This window comes from Hyperoodon ampullatus, assembly GCF_949752795.1.
Source record: "Hyperoodon ampullatus genome assembly, chromosome: 3".
Classification (NCBI taxonomy): Eukaryota; Metazoa; Chordata; class Mammalia; order Artiodactyla; family Ziphiidae; genus Hyperoodon; species Hyperoodon ampullatus.
The window spans coordinates 10,781,513-10,795,708 of NC_136916.1; the positions used below are offsets into that span (position 1 = coordinate 10,781,513).

A 14,196-nucleotide genomic window follows, 5' to 3' on the forward strand; every position below is an offset into this window, starting at 1 on the left:
CAAAATGGAGATGAATTCTCTCAAGTGTCAAAAAAGCACACCGAAGTGAATGGTACAGACCAAAATATTATAAAAAGAATCTTGCCTTGAGAAGGATTACTTAAGTAAAGTGGCACAAAATTATTGAAACAAAATATGTCATTTGCTTAGTCTTCTATTATTGATTAAAAGCTATTGAGTAATGGATATATTTTCAAATAAAAACTAGATCACTGAAAAAACAAATTCCCCCTCATGAAAATGGAATGGAATGATAATAATTAAAACATAAAGTATTAAGTACTTTAAAATTTGATATTAATGAGACAAAACACTTTACTTTTTCAAAAATCAATCTTAGTTACACTGAGGTAAACTCAAATATCATCTAGTCTGACACCAATCATTTTTTTAAACTTAAGTATATTTTATACCCAGAGAAATTCAAGAGATGACATTTTTTGCTCAGTTTCACCTGATTGCTAAGTAGCAACAAATCTAAGCAATCTTTCTTCATCATTTGAGCTTTCTAATCTCAGAATTTTTTTTTAATTTGGTATGTTGAACACTGTGATCTATAAGGTGACTACTTTAAAATACTACTGCTCACACACAGGCAATAGGGCCCATTAGATGTTAGCTGGACAAAATCAACTCTCCTCAGGCTTCTTAAATGGGGGAAAAAATGTGAGAACAGAAACAGAATTGCTTATAACTGTTAAGCTTGTCTTTAACACATTGTCTATCTTCTATAGCATGTTTGGAAGTGCATGGAATGACTAGACAGAGTGTAAAATGAAGAGATATTTCATACTGTGTCTGATATTTGGAGATAGTCTAACAAAAAGTTCCATTCGGATAAGACATTTACAAATGTACAAAGAAATATGATGAGCATTTTGGTGGATAAACAAATAGATGATTTAATGCGGAGTAAGAGATGCCCCCTACTTGCAAGAAGAGTAAGCGGTTCAGAAATTTAAAATAGCAGTATTATATCTGACAGGCAAAAACAAAGGTAGATTATAAAGGGTTGTGGGAAAATGACTGCTACTTAGATGCAAAGATGATGGAAACAGGAATTTGAAACTCTTTCTTTTTTTTTTTTTTTTTTTTTTTTTTTGCGGTACGCGGGCCTCTCACTGTTGTGGCCTCTCCCGTTGCAGAGCACAGGCTCCGGACGCACAGGCTCAACAGCCATGGCTCACGGGCCCAGCCGCTCCGCGGCATGTGGGATCTTCTCAGACCAGGGCACGAACCCGCGTCCCCTGCATCGGCAGGTGGACTCTCAACCACTGCGCCACCAGGGAAGCCCAGAAACTCTTTCTAAAATAGTATAAATATTTCTAGATTAGATGGAGTAAATTGGATTCTGATTTTTGTCAAACTTGGGTGCGTTAAGAAGATCTGTTAAATGGGTATTATGAAATTCAGTTCACATGGAGTGTATCACTCTTAAACTTGTTTAGCAAAAGACAAAGTGGAAAAAATGGGAGTCATATTAATTAACATCCTGTTTACATTGTGATTGTCAATTCTAACCATTTGTTTCACTAAATTCTGCTACCTCAGTTAGTCTTAATGTTTATTAGCAAGTCATAACATATTTGCAATTAATAATTATCTTGATATTTTAAAGTTTTATATTTTATATTATGAACATGGTTCAGGAAAGATTTTCAAATAATAAATTCATATTTTAATTAGAAATAGATGCTAACCCTTTAATATAGAATACAAAAAGGTCACACTAACTGAGGGTTATTTTAATTAGTCTTCTCTCTTCTCTTTGTTGGATCCTACTTAGTTATTCTTTGCTCTAAAATATATCATACAAATGCATTTTAATTAGACTATCAAATCAAAAAGATACAAGAGAAATATTTAAGTACAAGCAGAAATTTGACAGTAGAGAATCACTGAGAAGTTAAAACAATGTTATAAAACCAAAATTTAGAAAAAAGTTTTACAATGTAATAGATTTTTTAAAAAGCAATTGTGTTTAACCTCATTGAAAGATGAACTATTACTAAAGCAGTTTTCTATAAATAATCAATATTTGAAGCTTTTTAAAGTAATGACTCCAAATCTGTATCTTCAGCCTAAGCCTCTTTCTGGAGCTCCAGAGCCATATTTTCAGTTGGCTATAAAACAGTTCTACCTGAATGACCCATAGGCACCTCAAACTCAAGATTTCAAAAACTAAATTTTTCCATTTTGCAATCTGCTTTTCTCTTCATGTTTCCCATCCTGGTTAATGGTAATCAATTGCCTATTTTGTAGTCAAACTATCTAAAATCTACATCTATAGGCTAGAAATAAAAGTGGATTTTACGAAATATTCCCGGTTTTACTTTTGGTATTTTCCAGAACCCCCTCCAAATTTTGTTGACCAACTGTTTCCCTGAGTAAATGAGTGAGAAGGTAATGCATGCTGATGCACATTCAAGTGGAGAGAAAATCCTTCACTTTTAATCCACGGGCTCCTCTTCAACTTAGAGGGTAAGTTAAACGGTCAAAATCTTAAGAAGAGGAGGTAGGAGGGAGAAGGAGAGAGGAGGGAAATAGAAGAAACCGTCAACGTACGATCAATTCTTGGACCAGGCGGTGAAATGGGGGCAGGCAGAGCGGACTCAGGCATGGGTGGGGTCATTGTCCTCTCAGCTTCCTCACAGACACCTGCCTCTGTATTCACTCTTGTCTTCATTTCCATCACTTCAATCAATTCTGTCATCTCATCCAGGCCTGCCCTCTTCAAGTTAGGCATACATTTCAAAGGAATTCCCTTATTTCTCCTAATCCCCAACTTCTAATTTCTTCTGGGCCTTAATCTTACCCACCTTCTTTAAATAAAAGGGATACAATAAATGCCAATTAGGGTGTTAGTGATTAACAGTAGTTTAATGGTTGCTCCTCCAGGTAGGACTTGGAAGACAAAGTAGATGGCCAACACTTAAAACCTAAAGGCAAAGACCTTGAACTCTGCAAGTTAAGAGCAAGGCTCTCAGCACAGTGGGCCTCCTGGTGCCCCCAAACCTCGTTGTCTATGACCGTTTCCTCAGAGACTGTTCCTATAGGGAAGCAAACCAAGGTATCTACATTCAATCAGAAACTGGAATGCAGAGACTCCTTTTAGGAATAAGAGGAACCCCATCATCCTCATCTTCTGTTGAAGATTTTTTAAAGAAGAAATTCATATTTCAAAAAAGTCTTTTCTTCCCAGTTGCGCATTTAAATTCCATTAAGAGTCAGTCTATCTCACCGTAACTACACACATCTGTGCCTCAGAAAATCCCCTAAGCCTTTGTTGAGGGCAAGCTAAGCGAGTAGGTATGCTTCCCTTTATTCTTTCTTTCTTTGAAGCAGAAGTTTGTATAATAAGGTGCCTCTGAAATCCAGCTTTCATCACGTGACAGGTTTCACGACATGCTGTATAGGTGTGATTTCAAGGTCCAAAAGAGCAGCTTCCTTCCGCCCCCATGAATATAATCCACTTACTATGGTTTTCTCTTTGTTTCTTTTTTGACCACATCTTTAAGACCATGAAGGAAGTATAAATGCATAAATTCTGGGAATGAAAAAGCCAACTCTGGGGAAAGGGAGTAAATCCACAACCACTGTACTGGGTTATAACGGAGACCTGAAATTGTACCTAGTATTGCTAATTTGCTCATTCAGTGGCATTTTTCCCAAAGACACCTCTGACTTTAACAAAATGTTGATAATAAAAGTGGTAATAAGTAACAACAGTGACAACATTACGTAACAAATGATGACAGTCGAATTTTTGTGCCAGCCATTATCCTAGGCACTTTATATTAATTAATCCTCACAAAAACATTTAACCCTCATGACAAATAGTAGGTACTATTATTATCCCCACTTTATAAATGAGGAGGCTGAGGTTTAAAGAGGCTAAAAAACTTGCCCAGGGAAATTGACAAAACTGACATTATATAATGGTATCACTCAACCTTGCCCCTATCACTTTCAAAATCCAACTTTTAAAGCTGTCATTTAAAATAGCATTGGATAGCAGCTCCCGAAGCAACCTTTACTAACCTCCACTGAAATATAAAGACACATGTGAAATGGAAAATCACAGCCCTGTTGCGAACAGGAAATTCAAAGCAGAAATACAAATTGAAATAAAAATGAGAAAAAAGTACTCACTCTCACAAGTAACTGGGAAATGTAAATTTAAAATATATCATTTTTAATCCATTAGATTCAAAAAGTTAAAAACAATGATAATATCAATTACTGGTTAGAATGCTAGAAAATGGGCACTTTCATGCTGATAGAAATATAAAATGATGAAGCCTTTGATTAAGCAGTTTTGAAGTATCTATCAAAATTTTAAGTGTCTATACTTGATTATACCAACAACTCCACAACTAGGGGGTTTATCCTTAAGGATTACTTGCATGTTTGCACAAAAATATATGCACAGGAATGTTTACCAAGAACTATTGGTATAATACCTAGTGAAAAAGTTGGAACAATTGGAATATCCATCAGTAACAGAGAATATACAAATTATGGTTCACCCACATGCCATGCTATTATGCAGCTATTTAAAAAATGAAAAAGATACATATGTACAGGCAGAGAAAGAGTTCCAGGGACTTTTTAGAAATAATTTTTAAATAGAAAAGCTATGTTAGTGAAAGGCATGGTATGAGTGTACATGCATGGATCAAACTCTTGATGGATGGTACATATTTTCTGGGAAGAGAAGTAGAAGTGAGACAAAACATACCTTTCATTACTGCTTTTATATCTTTCTTTATGTGTTAATTTTGTACAACAATGTATTCATTTATTATTTAAGTAATAACCAACTAAATATCCTAAATGCCAAAAAAGGAAGGAAAGAAGAAAGAAGAGAAGGGATGAATGGAGGGAGATAGGCAGATACTCAGAATAGGTAAAAAATGATGAAACACAACCAAATTAGAGTCTGTCTACAAGAGACTTAACCACAAGCTTCAAAAGGAGAGGTATTCAAAAATCATCTCCAGGGTCTGGCATGTAGTAAGCATTTATATTTATGGTGGAAGAAAGCAAGATAGTGAAGATAGAGAGGAAGAAAAAAATGGAAAAAGTTAAGTCCAGAGAAAAAGGGAATAAACAAAAATTTATCATGTAAAAAAAAATTCACAACGCCAATATCTGCCAGGGTGAAATTTCAGGTGAAAAAGCATGAAAAAGTGAAAAAAAGGACATTTAATATCAGTCATTGTTATCACATTCTTGCAAGCTGTAACAGTCAAAATCCTGAATCAGGTGAGAGGCCTGGACCTCGTGGCCTTGCTTCCCCTTCAGCCCCGTCCAGAACCCCTGTCCCCTGCACTCACTATGCTTCAGCCAACCTGGCCACTTTTCAGTTCTAAGATGCAGCTTCTCCCCACCTTAGCGCTGTCAGAGTGCATCCTGTTCCCTCACCTTTGCCTGTTTCCACCGCCCTCCCTAACCCTCAGTTGGCTCACATCAACTCATTCCTCAGGTCTTACTTTCACTGACTTTTCACACAATATAGGGTTTTTTAAGTGTCTTCACTGTAACACACCAGGCGGTAGACACAGGAGTTTCATAGAACTACCCAAACTGGGTAAGTTTCCATGTTCTGTGCTCATCACACAGAGTGCCTCCATGAGTGGAACACTTATCACAACTGAAATTAATGTGGAAAGCAACATTCATGAGCATCACTTCCTAACAGAAAGAACATCTATAGTGGTGAGGAAGGAATTCTTCTTAAGCAGGCAAACGATAAGGACACCTGATAGCAACCGTGGGATTTTAAATTATTCTGGAATTTCTGTTAAATACAATGAGCTATAAAGACTGCAAATGAGAAAATGAGACAACACTGTGATCTGGCAGGAAGTTGCCCCAAGGAAGTAATCTGAATCACACACAAGATTTAGTTATAAGAATGCTTCAAATCCAAAAATGGGCAGAAGACCTAAATAGACATTTCTCCAAAGAAGATATACAGATTTCCAACAAACACATGAAAGGATGCTCAACATCACTAATCATTAGAGAAATGCAAATCAAAACTACAATGAGATATCACCTCACACTAGTCAGAATGGCCATCTTCAAAAAATCTACAAACAATAAATGTTGGAGAGGGTGTGGAGAAAAGGGAACACTCTTGCACTGTTGGTGGGAATGTAAAGTGATACAGCCACTATGGAAAACAGTATGGAGGTTCCTTAAAAAACTAAAAATAGAATTACCATATGACCCAGCAATCCCACTACTGGGCATATACCCTGAGAAAACCATAATTCAAAGAGTCATGTACCACAATGTTCAGTGCAGCACTATTTACAATAGTCAGGACATGGAAGCAAACTAAGTGTCTATTGACAGATGAATGGATAAAGGTGTGGCACATATATACAATGGAATATTAGCTATAAAAAGAAATGAAATTGAGTTATTCGTAGTGAGGTGGATGGAACTAGAGTCTATCACACAGAGTGAAGTAAGTCAGAAAGAGAAAAACAAATACCATATGCTAACACATATATATGGAATCTAAAAAAAAAAAGGTTCTGATGAACCCAGGGGCAGGACAGGAATAAAGACGCAGACGTAGAGAATGGCCTTGAGGACACGGAGAGGGGGAAGGGTAAGCTGGGACAAAGTGAGAGAGTAGCACTGACATACATACACTACCAAATGTAAAATAGATAGCTAGTGGAAAGCAGCTACACAGCACAGGGAGATCAGCTCGGTGCTTTGTGACCACCTAGAGAGGTGGGACAGGGAGGGTGGGAGGGAGGGAGATACAAGAGGGAGGGGATATGGGGTTATATGTATACATATAGCTGATTCACTTTGTTATACAGCAGAAACTAACACAATATTGTAAAGCAATTATACTCCAATAAATATGTTTAAAAAAATGTAAAAAAAAAAAAAGAATGTTTCACACACAGTATTATTTATATCGGGACAAAATTAGGGGCAATCCACATCCCAAAAAGTTGACAAATGGTAAAATGAATTATAATATACTCTATAGTGTAATAATATTATGTCATAAAATTCAAGGTTTGGGGGCATATTTAATGACAAAAGAGTATAAGATTATAATTTATATATATGAAAATAATTTTATACTAAATGTTTAGAAAACTAAATTGCGGACTTATAGGTAATTTTTACATTATTGCTTTAAATTTTCAGTCTTTTCCAAACTCTGTAAAATATATTGCTTTTACAATACAGAACAGTTTAAAACTCTAATCTCACAGAAAGGTTGAAAAGATTAAAATTATAAAAAGATACCTTCTAAAACTGTTAAAATTAAAGAGGCTGACAATACCAAATGTGGAGCGGATTTAGAGCAAGGGGAATTTCCATACATTGCTAATGGGAATATAAAATGGGAATTTCAAACTGTACAACCACTTTGGAAAATGGTTTGGCATCATCTTATGAAAGTTAAAAATACATCTGCCCTGTGACCAAGCAATTCTATTCGTAGGTGAAAGAAAAACATTTGATTGCAAAAAAAAACTTGTATAAGAATGTTCACAGTGGCTACCACCACCGCGCACGTGGGAGCCGTGACTGATAATGAAGTCATATGGAAGCGTCTCCTCATTGATGGAAATGGCACTGGAGATGATGGGGAAATTAATCTGCTAGCGAAAAGTTTCATTAAGTGGTACAACTCTGGATCCCAGGAAGAGGGATACAGCCAGTACCAACGTATGATGAGCACACTATCCCAATGTGAATTTTCAATGGGCAAAAGTTTGCTGGTATATGATATGAATCTCAGAGAAATGGAAAATTATGAAAAAATTTACAAAGAAATAGAAGGTAGTATTGCTGGAGCACATGAAAAAATTGCTGAGTGCAAAAAGCAAATTCTTCAAGCAAAATGAATGCGAAAAGATAGCCAAGAATATGATGCATTGGCAAAAGTGATTCTGTGTCATCCAGACAGGCATGAGACATTAAAGGAACTACAGGCTCTGGGTAAGGAATTAGAGCATCTTTCACATATTAAATGAAGTATTGAAGATAAGCTGGAATTGAGAAGGAAACAGTTTCACGTTCTTCTTAGCACCATCCATGAACTTCAACAAACACTGGAAAATGATAAAAAGCTCTCAGAGGTAGAAGAAGCTCAAGAAACAAGCATGGAAACCAATCCTAAACCACAGACCAACTAATCACTCACCATTCCCAAGGATACTGAAGTAGCAACATGATCTTAGTGTGTTCAGAATTTGTTGTGCTCTTGAGATATTTAAAGTTTTGACAATGAACTACTTTGCCTTTAAATATTAATGCACTGTTCATTCATATTTCTTCACATAAAGGAAGATGACTTCATTATATATTTGTTTATATTGAAATGCCTTTTTTATACTTAACAGTAGGAAGCACCATCCAAAAATGTTTAATAAAATGCTCTCAAGTCAAAAAACAAAAAAGAATGTTCACAGCAACTTGATTTATAATAATCAAAAAGGAGAACAACACAAATATCCATCCAACAGGAAAATGAATAAGCAAATTATAATAATATTCTTACAATGAAATACCACTCAGAAATAGAAGGGGAAAAGTGTTGATTCACACAGCCAATATGAATCTCAAAGATTATACAGTATACATTAAAGAAGCCAGATACAAAAGAGAACACATTGCATGATTCTGTTTATATGGAGTTCTAGAACAGACAAAACTAATCTACAGTGATAGAAATCTGAGAGGGAGGTGTGGGGATTGACTGGGAAAGGGCAAGAGACAACTCTCTGGGGAGAATGGAAACTTCTACATCTTGATAAAGGCATAGATTACATGGGTGTATGCATTTGTCAAACACACTGCACTGTACAATTAATGTTAATGCATTTCACTCTATGTAAATTGTACCTTCATAAAAATAAATAAATAACAAAGGATTTGAAACTCACACTAAGGTGGATAAAGATAAAAATCAACAGACCTTTTATTACCCCTCAAATCTCATGAAATTGGTGCCACCAATTTGCAAGACCTATCACACAAAGGGTAAACTCACAAAGAAAGCAACAGTATATAACTTTCTGGTACTTCTACCATTTGTACCTTCAATTTGTATATTCTATTAATTTACATTTAAGCCAATGACATTCCCATACTTCCCATTCATTTACTTCTATCTGATCACTTTACAAAGATGGAAGACAGCCCTACAAGAAAGGGAGCAAGAAATTGACAGGAAGCTCAGAGTTCTCTACCCACACTCCAAGAAACAGGAATATCACACATAGGGTGGTAATTAAATACGTAAGCTGTTAAGGAGAAGTGGTACATATATGCAATGGAATATTACTCAGCCATAAAAAAGAATGAAATGATGCCATTTGCAGCAACATGGATGGACTCAGAGATTATCATACTAAGTGAAGTAAGTCAGACAGAGAAAGACAAATGCCGTATCACTTATATGTGGAATCTAAAAATGATACAAATGAACTTATTTACAAAACAGAAATAGACTCACAACATAGAAAACAAACTTATGGTTACCACAGGGGAAAGACGGGGCGGGGGATAAACGAGGAGGTTGGGATTAACATACACACTACTATATATAAAATAGATAATCAACAAGGACCTACTGAATAGCACAGGGAACTATACTCATTACTCTGTAATAACCTATATTGGAAAAGAATCTGAGAAAGAATAGATATATGTATAACTATATCACTTTGTTGTACATCTGAAACTAACACAACATTGTAAATCAACTATATTCCAATATAAAATAAAAATTTAAAAAATAGGTAAGCTCTGAAGTCTTTAGGATCTGAGTTTTGCTTACTGGCTCAGTGTCTTTGGGTAAACTTCATTAGTATTAGTTTATTCTATTTATTCTATTATTATTCTAATAAATAATATTCTATTATTTATTCTATTCAATAAAATCTATTAAAAATTCAAGTTAAATTCAATTCTTCAAGAATACACTATTTACAGGAAAATGTACCATAACTATATAAAACATATATGCCTGCTAATTTCTCATTGCACACAAAAAATTATTTTGAAAATAGTGTCTAGAAATCTACTGCTAAGTTCTGATTCTGTTCTTCTTAGGTATAAACAATTTTGTCATTCAATGAGTTCCTGAATTCATTTCTGATATGAGTAAGTTTTTGCTAATATATTTCAATTATGTTTAAATTTGAAATAACATTTTGTATGGCCTTTCAAAAATCACGTTTTTTCTGGCCTCAGAAAATGCCTTTTTCCAAAAGGGCACTATAAAAACAAACAGAGCAACAAAAACCCCATTTGCTATTATTAAAACTGACAGAAGATTTTGTTGTATTATCATCCCTATTTTTATCTACCAACTTAAAATATCACTACAAATACAAAAAAGTTGCTTATTTGTCTTATAAGAAAATGTATCTATTTGCTGGTAAACATTCAGGTCAATTCACAGGAGAATGTTCATATTACCTATTTGTTTACAAGTGGTTTTGGCAGACACATTTTTATAGTAACCCAATATAAGAAGAAAATAGGCTAGAATACCGGTAACAACATTGTATTACAACCATCAAACTTGCTAAGAGACTACAACTTAATGAGTCTAACCACTAAAAAAAGACAATTCATGTGATGTGATAGAGGTGCTAATTATTACTACAATAGCAATCATACTACAATATACAAATGTATCAAAAAACATATACACCTTAAATTTATACAATGTTATATGTCAAATCTATTTCAAGTAAAAAATAGGCTAGAACTTGAGCTCGTCAATTACAAGAGAATTACATACAGTGTTTTTGCTTTACATCATTAAAGTGACCATATTCACATGTCTAGTCATGAATATGAATGGACTACATGCCAGATAAAATATTAAAAATTCTGAAATATATATATGGAAATCCATGAGAACATCCACAATGTATGCTCTCAAGAAAATAAAATATAGTCATTAAAACAGAGTTGACCCATTACTGCTAAATCAGTTCAAAAACTGTCTAAACTATATCCAAACTCTCCTGTTTCTCAATGTCTGCTTTCGCAAGGCAAGCAAACTCTCACCATATGCCTGTGGTCTGAAAGCACATATCGTGAAGGCTGTTCTCAAAGACTTGGAAAATTTACAAAGATTTTGTGACTTCCAGACTCACAGAGAGCTGTAAATAGATAGAACTTATTTTAAGGCATTTCAACATCAGTTCTCCTGATACCAGCAGAATAAATAAATCAGAGCACATAGACATGAAAATAATTCGATTACTTTCCCTTCCTGAATCTTAAAATATAAATCCCTCAGGTGATCCAAGTTTTGGATAAAGACTTAGAACAAGCGTTTTCTTATCTAAACTCTTCCTCAGTGGCACACAGTTAAGTCCTCCCCTCTTCTTCACATCCTTTCTCTGGAATACCTATTTCATGACCACAGCATCAGTGAATACCCCATCGTGGTAACTCAAATCTATCTCTAGCTCTGACCTCTCTTCTGAGCACCACTCCAGGCTTCTCCAACTAGGGTTCATGGATGACTTAATCTCAGCATGTCCAAAACCAAACTCACCTTTGTCCATCCAAACCTATTCCTTCAAAACCTATTCCTTCAAAATCACAGCAAGATCCTTTTTAACCCACCTCCTAGAGAAATGGAAATAAAAACAAGAATAAACAAATGGGACCTAATGGAACTTAAAACCTTTTGCACAGCAAAGGAAACCATAAACAAGACAAAAAGACCACCCTCAGAATCGGAGAAAATATTTGCAAATGAAGCAACTGACAAAGGATTAATCTCCAAAATATACAAGGAACTCATGAAGCTCAATATCAAAAAAACAAACAACCCAATCCAAAAATGGGCAGAAGACCTAAATAGACGTTTCTCCAAAGAAGATATACAGATTGCCAACAAACGCATGAAAGAATGCTCAACTTCATTATTCATTAGAGAAATGCAAATCAAAACTACAATGAGATATCATCTCACACTGGTCAGAATGGCCATCATCAAAAAACCTACAAACAATAAATGCTGGAGAGGGTGTGGAGAAAAGGGAACCCTCTTGCACTGTTGGTGGGAATGTAAATCGATACCACCACTATGGAGAACAGTATGGAGGTTCCTTAAAAAACTAAAAATAGAACTACCATATGACCAAGCAATCCCACTACTGGGCATATACCCTGAGAAAACCATAATTCAAAAAGAGTCATGTACCACAATGTTCATTACAGATCTTTTTACAATAGCCAGGACACGGAAGCAACCTAAGTGTCCATCAACAGATGAATGGATAAAGAAGATGTGGCATATATATACAATGGAGTATTTATTACTCAGCCATAAAAAGGAACAAAACTGAGTTATTTGTAGTGAGGTGGATGGACCTAGAGACTGTCATACAGAGTGAAGTAAGTCAGAAAGAGAAAAACAAATACCATATCCTAACACATATATATGGAATCTAGAAGAAAAAGAAAAAAAAAATGATCAGATGAATCTATGGGCAAGACGGGAATAAAGATGCAGACCTACTAGAGAATGGACTTGAGGATACGGAGAGGGAGAAGGGCAAGCTGGGACAAAGTGAGACAGTGGCATGGACATATACACACTACCAAACGTAAAACAGATAGCTAGTGGGAAGCAGCTGCATAGCACAGGGAGATGAGCTCGGTGCTTTGTGACCACCTAGAGGGGTGGGATAGGGAGGGTGGGAGGGAGGGAGATGCAAGAGGGAAGAGATATGGGGACATATGTATATGTACAACTGATTCACTTTGTTATAAAGCAGAAACTAACACCATTTTAAAGCAATTACACTCCAATAAGGATGTTTAAAAAAATTTTTTAAAGAAAAAAAAAGGACATATAGAACCCTAGGACAAATGGTAAAAGCAAAGCTATATAGACAGAATCACACAAAGAAGCATACACATACACACTCACAAAAAGAGGAAAAGGAAAAATATATATCTATATACAAAAAAAAAGGAAGAGAGCAACCAAATCAATAAACAAATCTAATGATAATTAACTCTAAATACTAAACTAAGATAAACATAAAACCAGAAACAAATTAGATGCAGAAAGCAAACCCGAAGTCTACAGTTGCTCCCAATGTCCACCGCCTCAATTTTGGGATGATTCATTGTGTATTCAGGTATTCCACAGATGCAGGGTACATGAAGTTGATTGTGGAGATTTAATCCGCTGCTCCTGAGGCTGCTGGGAGAGATTTCCCTTTCTCTTCTTTGTTCACACAGCTCCCGGGGTTCAGCTTTGGATCAGGCCCCGCCTCTGCATGTAGGTCCCGTGAGGGCATCTGTTCTTCGTCCAGACAGGATGGGGAGAAAGGAGCCGCTGATTAGGGGGCTCTGGCTCACTCAGGCAGGGGGGAGGGCGGGGTACGGAGTGCGCTGTGTGTTCTCCCGGGGAAGTTGTCCCTGGATCACGGGACCCTGGCAGTGGCGGGCTGCACAGGCTCCCGGGAGGGGAGGTGTGGATAGTGACCTGTGCTTGCACACAGGCTTCTTGGTGGCTGCAGCAGCAGCCTTAGCATCTCATGTCTCCGGGTTCCCCGCTGATAGCCACGGCTCGCACCCGTCTCTGGAGCTCTGAATCCCCTCTCCTCGCGCACCCTGAAACAATGGTCTCTTGCCTCTTCGGCAGTTCCAGACTTTTTCCCGGACTCCCTCCTGGCTAGCTGTGGCGCACTAGCCCCTTCAGGCTGTGTTCACACAGCCAACACCCGTCCTCTCCCTGGGATCTGTCCTCCGAAGCCCAAGCCTCAGCTCCCAGCTCCCCACTGTCCCTATTCTTTTGTCTCTGTTTTTTCTTTTTTCTTTTGCCCTACCCAGGTACGTGGGGAGTTTCTTGCCTTTTGGGAAGTCTCAGGTCTTCTGCCAGCATTCAGTAGGTGTTCTGTAGGATTTGTTCCACATGCAGAGGTATTTTTGATGTATCTGTGGGGAGGAAGGTGATCTCCACGTCTTATTCCTCTGTCATCTTGAAGGTCTCTCTACCATTTCATTTCTACTTCCCTTTCTCCCACCCCTATGTCACTGTCCTAAGTCATGTTTGTCTCCATTTCTCCTGGAAACTAGTATAACAGATCCCTGACTGGTCTCTAAACTTGCAGTCTCATACATTCTAGGTTATCTTCCACATTCAGCCAGAGATTTCTA

At 36.6% G+C, this 14,196-nt stretch overlaps 1 protein-coding gene and 1 pseudogene across 2 annotated transcripts in view; one reads left to right on the forward strand and one right to left on the reverse strand.

The window, feature by feature from the left end:
- Positions 1-14,196, reverse strand: part of GPR158 (G protein-coupled receptor 158) — a gene marked incomplete at both ends in the record, with an annotated part of 307,652 nt that overhangs the window by 106,130 nt on the left and 187,326 nt on the right. The gene's annotated exons all lie outside the window — the stretch shown is intronic.
- On the forward strand, positions 7,533-8,186 carry LOC307050818 (THO complex subunit 7 homolog; annotated as a pseudogene). Its single transcript has one exon. The product of its transcript is annotated as a THO complex subunit 7 homolog (transcript).